The sequence below is a fragment of the Monodelphis domestica genome, chromosome 3 (genome assembly GCF_027887165.1).
Source record: "Monodelphis domestica isolate mMonDom1 chromosome 3, mMonDom1.pri, whole genome shotgun sequence".
NCBI lineage: Eukaryota > Metazoa > Chordata > Mammalia > Didelphimorphia > Didelphidae > Monodelphis > Monodelphis domestica.
Genome location: NC_077229.1, coordinates 322,364,318 through 322,370,317, shown reverse-complemented (window position 1 = coordinate 322,370,317; position 6,000 = coordinate 322,364,318). Strand labels below are relative to the sequence as shown.

At 36.8% G+C, this 6,000-nt stretch overlaps 1 protein-coding gene across 1 annotated transcript in view; it reads left to right on the top strand.

Annotated features, from left to right (window-relative positions):
- Nucleotides 1–3,331: 3,331 nt before the first annotated feature.
- Nucleotides 3,332–6,000, top strand: part of EYA1 (EYA transcriptional coactivator and phosphatase 1) — a 225,279-nt gene continuing 222,610 nt past the window's right edge. Inside the window, exon 1 of the mRNA XM_056824103.1 lies at nt 3,332–3,639. The gene's annotated coding sequence lies outside the window, so the exon portion shown is untranslated. The remainder of the gene's footprint in view (nt 3,640–6,000) is intronic.

Sequence of the window (6,000 nt, the reverse complement as noted above, 5' to 3'; positions counted from 1 at the left end):
CTTCACATCATGCGCTGACCATTTTCAATCTATGATGCTAAATGTGCCCTTCTTTGTTCCTTTTCCCATTCCTCTTTTGCATTGTTTCCCCCACATTAGAATTAAGTTACTTGTGGGCAGGCAATATCTTATTTGGTTGTATTTGTATGCCCAGCATTTGGCACAGTATCTGTACATGGTAAAGACTTAATAAATGCTTTTTCATTTTTTCTTTCATTTCTAAAGACTATGCCACTAGTATAATCGACATATACTAGAATCTCTCTATTATCTCTGGGATCATTTTTCCAATTCCTCTATTTAGCATGTAAAGCATTTTACCACCTGGTGCTAACCTACCATTTTAGCCTTTTGTATTACTCCCTCTCATACAATCTATGGTCTGTTCAAATTGGTCTTATTACTGTTCCTCATATATGACATTCCATCTACAGTCTTTTTAATTTAAAACTCTCCACAGATCTGGAGTATACTCCCTTTCCATTCTTGCCTCTTGGGATCTTTAGCTTCCTTCACAGTACAGTTTGGATGCAACTTCCTACTCAAGGCTATTCCTTATTCACCCCAACAGCTAGTCGCCCACCTTAATAACCTCGAATTTATTTTAATTTTATTAGTAGTATATGTATATGTACACGTGTACATGAACACACGTGCATATGCTGATATGTGCATATATATTATATCTGATTATAGAATGTAAGCTCCTGGAGGGGCAAAACTATTAATTTTTATCTTTGTATGCTAAATGAATAACAGTAACTGGTGCATTATAGATACTCCATAAATAATTATTGTTTAATATGGCTACTCACTACATGTTGCAGAGTCCATGTCTTCTCATTTTGCACAACTCATGTCTATGTGTTCCCTAAAATTCCTAAATCTACCCAATATGATGAATACCTTCTTGTAAATCTTTCAAAATTTAGTGGGGCTACTGTAGCTGTCAGATGTAATCATCCCATCTCTTTCTATTAATCATCCATGTTCTGGATGATATTTTTTTATATAGCTTATTACATGTGAATCATGGTAAAGATACTTTAAACAAATCACCAAAAACAAATAACCAGATTTTAACCTAACCTTTACATTTCTTAGAAAGCTATTGTTAATAGTTGACTTGATATGTACCCAATCTACCTAATTAAATTAAAATACAGAATCATTGAATGTGTGAGTTGGAAAAGACCATAGAAACCACCTAGTCCGACCAATACATGAAAGGAATTTTCACTAGAATATACTTAACAAATAATGTCCAGTCTTTGCTTGAATACTTCTGAAAAGGTGGAACTTATCACCTCTTTAGCCAACACATTGTGTTTTGGGGCTATTCTAATTGTTATAAAATTTGTCTTTTTTTTCCCCTTGACATTGAGCCTATCTTTTCCTCTTTTCAACTTCTACCTAGTGCCTCAGAGGTAATAAGTGACCTGAGTCCAAACTGGCCTCAGACATTTACTAGCTGTGTGACCCTGGTCAAACTATTTAACCTCTGTTTGCTTCAGCTTCCTTAGTTGTAGAATAGCTATACTAATAGCACCTACCTCTCAATGTTGATGTGAGAATAAAATGATGCCATATTTGTAAACACACACACACATACACAGAGTACAGTGCTGGGCATGTAGAGTTCTATGAATGTTTATTTCCCTCCCCTTTCTCTTCTTCCACCTCTGCTCCTTGTTTTGTCTTTGGGACCAAATGGAACTAGTTTGGTTCCTCCTGCACATGAGAGCCCTTCAAATTGTCAAAGACAGCTATTTCCCACCCTTTACATTGTAATCTTCTTTTCTAGAAGCTACGAGCTTTCTCCTTTTCTACCAGTACAATGTTTTTCCCCAGAAGAATGTAAGCTACAGGAAGGTGGGAACTCTTGTTTTCTTTTTTTCATCTTTATTTCCTGGGCATCTAGAACAGTACTTAGAACAGAACAGATCCTCAATAAACACTTCCTGATTACGGTTTTAATTGAATTTGCCAACCTGGACACTTATATAAACATCAGTGATGATGATGTTGATGATGATGATGGTGATAATAAATCAGCTTTTACCAGAATCAAAATTACTACTTCATTTAGTATTCCTATTATTAGTGTAATTCACTTGGTTTTCATCATAAATTGCTTTCACTGCATTTGTGTGTATCTTATCTCCCCAACTCAAAGTAAGCTCCTTCTGATTTGGGAGTAAAATACAGGTATGTATGCAGGAAATGTTCAATAAATATATGCTCATTGATTTAAATACTGTGAATTTTTAAATCTCCATCTTGCTTGGTCTGGCACCCAAAATTGTGTACACCCACACTAAATGGGCATGTGCTAGTCAGTGACAAATCAGAAATAACTAACTGCCCACCTGGGCTGTCCTAAGCCAAGCTTGAGCCACCATTGGCACTTGTGAGGCACAGGAAGTGAGGTAGGGAACAACCTCTGGAATTCGCTCACTTCCTGTGGACAGGGCTAGGTGGCAGTTGGTGCTAGGAGCTCGAGCAGAGAGGAGGCCAGCAAACAGCTTTCCTTCAGATAGGTCATGTGAGTCAAGGACTGATTCTCTTCTCTACCTTGGCCTTTGGGCCTAAACTCCCTCTGACACTGCCAGAAGGTTGAGTTAACCTTTTCCCTTTTCTCCTTTCTCCTTCTCTCCCTCTCCTTTTTCTTACTCCCATTGTGATTAAACCACCATAAACTCCATTCTGACTTAAGTGTTTCATTTTAGGAATTTCATAAGTAAATTCCTTGGTGACCATAAATTAATATTTTAACAATCTTTGAAGGTGATTTTACCATAACAGTTTGTAAAAATGGAGACTTGAATCCAGGACTTCAATTGCCAGAAGTCCTTGCTCCACTTCTCCAGAATGCTTTGTAATATCCCTGAATTCTCACCTGGGCCGAGATCGAGATGGGGTATTTAACCTGATTAGAAAGGCTTCTGAGCCTCTCTCTTTTCTTTCCTGTTTCTACTTGCAAGCAGATGGCTCTTTCATAATGTAGGTGAGGTTGTCTAGGCCAGAGGCCTAGAAACGTGTTTTCTTATTCTGTATTTTCTTTAATCCTTAACCTTTAATAAACCTCTAAAAATATAATACTCCTTGCAGAGAGAAACAAATTTTCTACATGCCTCAGTTCCCCCCAAATTTTAATCTTTACAGTTTGGTGTAACCATGTCGGGAAAACGAAATATTCTTAATCTTCTGATTCTTTTCTTTACTGATCTTTAGCTCAGCCTTTAATAGCTACTGCCTAGAAAATTTTTTTTTTAAAGCCACGTTTCTCTGGTCAAGGTTTTTTTTTTTTTACCCTGGAAAAGCTGCTGCTCGTTCCAGCCATTAGATAGCTTATCCCACCTGGCTTGGCCGCTTCTCCCTGCCTGCCTGCAGCCATCCTCTCCAGATTGGTTTGCTGTTTGACTCAGATTGCAGGTCACCTGCCCACCCCGGCTGCTCACTCTGGCTCATGGCCTTGCTTGTCTGCGTTCCTGTCCCAGCCCTGCCCACCCTGATGTTCTCTCTCGCTCACCCGGTCCCTGTTTAACCCATATCTTGACCACCTGGTGACCTGCCTGCTCAACCAACTCTAGCCTTGGAGCAGATCACTCATCACTCAAGACTCATTTCTACTAGCAGGTAAAAAAATGGGGGTATTGACCACGTGGGCAGATGGTAGGAGGGGAGAGACAAGAGGGAAAGAAGAAAGGTTTTTTCAAGCAGGAACTTAAAAACATGGCTATTTTACAAGGATATCTTTTAATTGCATTTATCCTTTTATTGAATTCACTTGTGTGTCAGGGAAAATATTAAGCTCTGTACAACCTTTTAGCTAACTTTGGGGAGGTGGCTGGGTGTCTCAGTGGACTGAAAGCCAGGCCTAGAAATGGAAGGTCCTCAGTTGAAATCTGGCCTGAGACACTTCATGGCCATGTGGCCCTGAGCAGATTGCTTGGACCTCATTGCTTACCCCTTATCAATTTGCCTTCAGACAATAGACATTTAAATGGATAATAACCCAAAGAACTTTAAAAAATGGAGGTTATATATTTTAAGGCATTTCAGACTTCAATGGTTTATATAAATCTCTGTATTCTATTGCATTTTACTGTTTGCTTTGTTGAAGGTTTAACTTTGTGATTTTAAATTCATATATTATTGAATTCAATATTATTCTGTTACACTGAATCATTTTAATGTACTGGGTTAACTACTGTTAAATTCTGTTGCTTTTCCCCTATAACCATATTGAGATCATTGTAATTAAGTCCATATATGAAAAAACAGCTTTTCTATTTTTGCCTTTGTAAATTGTCACATAGAGGATAGATGGACTTCAGAATTGGTTATAATTGCTATAACAACCTTTGGAAAATTTAATGTGCTAAATATTTTGAATTTATTTTAAGGGTTTTTTAAAAAAAAACATGATTTTTGGAATTTTTAAAAATAATCTCTGGTCATTTTTGCCTGTCCCTACCACGAGGTAAGGCCCATTCTAGTAGCTGAAGTGAAATACAATTATAACCCCCAACCTCCTGCATTTCTAAAAATGTGAATGGAAGTTGGGCAGTTAATCTCAGGGCATTTGTACCCCTAAAAAGCCTCCAAAAAAGGAGCACCTCTCATTTATACTCTTCAGTTCACTATTTTACTTCCACCAGAATGATATATAGATTTCTTGATAATGTTCTTAACCCAAGATGAGTTTTACTTTGTTTAAAAATATGTTTATTACCAAGGTTGAAAGATTGCTACATTTGTAAAAACTTGTAACAAATATCCATCAATTCATAGGTTTTTTAAAAATGCCATACAACAATTATTGGGTTTTTTTTTCTCTTATTATGTTTTTATGATCCTTTGGGGAAGTCCTTTTGCCCAGAGGATCAAATGGGGGTTGTAAAAATGGAGACTTGAATCCAGGACTTCAATCCCCAGAAGTCCTTGCTCCACTTCCCCAGAATGCTTTGTAATATCACTGAATTCTCACCTGGGCTGAGATCAAGATGGGGTATTTAACCTGATTGGAAAGGCTTCTGGGCCTCTCTCTTTTCTTTCCTGTTTCTGCTTGCAAGCAGATGGATCTTTCATAATGTAGGTGAGGTTGTCTAGGCTAGAGGCCTAGAAAGGTGTTTTTCTTATTCTGTATTTTCTTTAATCCTTAACCTTTAATAAACCTCTAAAAATATAATACTCCTTGCAGAGAGAAACAAATTTTTTACATGCCTCAATTCCCCTAAAATTTTAACTCTTACAATATATTATTGTGTTACTCATGGCTTTAAATTACTTTCTTATCTATGATGATGGGGCTGCACTGAACCATCCACAATCTCACACCTATTTATTCCTTTTTTTTGCTAGTAGTTTTTGCCATTGGTCTTAGAAAATTAGTGATAAATTCAGTGACCAATAAGCAAAATATCCTGCTTAAGCAAAATATATTGTTTTTAAAGACATAACCTTAGTTTCTTTGGGATGACTCACTAAATGACTGAGTGAATTGATTCATAGAGAGTCTAAAGATGAGTACAAATTGGACATTAAGAAATTAAATGTAAATTTGCTTTAAGATATTAGATTGTTTTGTATTTAACTTGGAAATCATCAGTCACTAGCTGGAAAAACTCTTAACTTCTTTTCCCTATCCTTTCCACATTCAAAATGTCTTAGAGCATAACTGACAAGTCATCTTGGTATTGTCATTTTTCAAAAAAAAAAAATTCGGTGCAAAGGAGTAGTTAACTAGGAACTAGTAGTCATGAGTTCTATTTGACACAAACTTTTGCTAGCCACATGACTACAGTTAATCATCTAAGGTTTCTAAAGTAGAATCTCCTTATCTTAAAAAAAAAAATGGGAAAAACTACCTGTACTGCCAAGCATGCAAGTTAGCTGGAAGAATCAAATGTGAGAACTTATATGAAAACCTCTTTGCAATATGTAAAGCATTGATACCATGCTTAGTGGCAACCCAGATATTTGCTATGCCCTCTC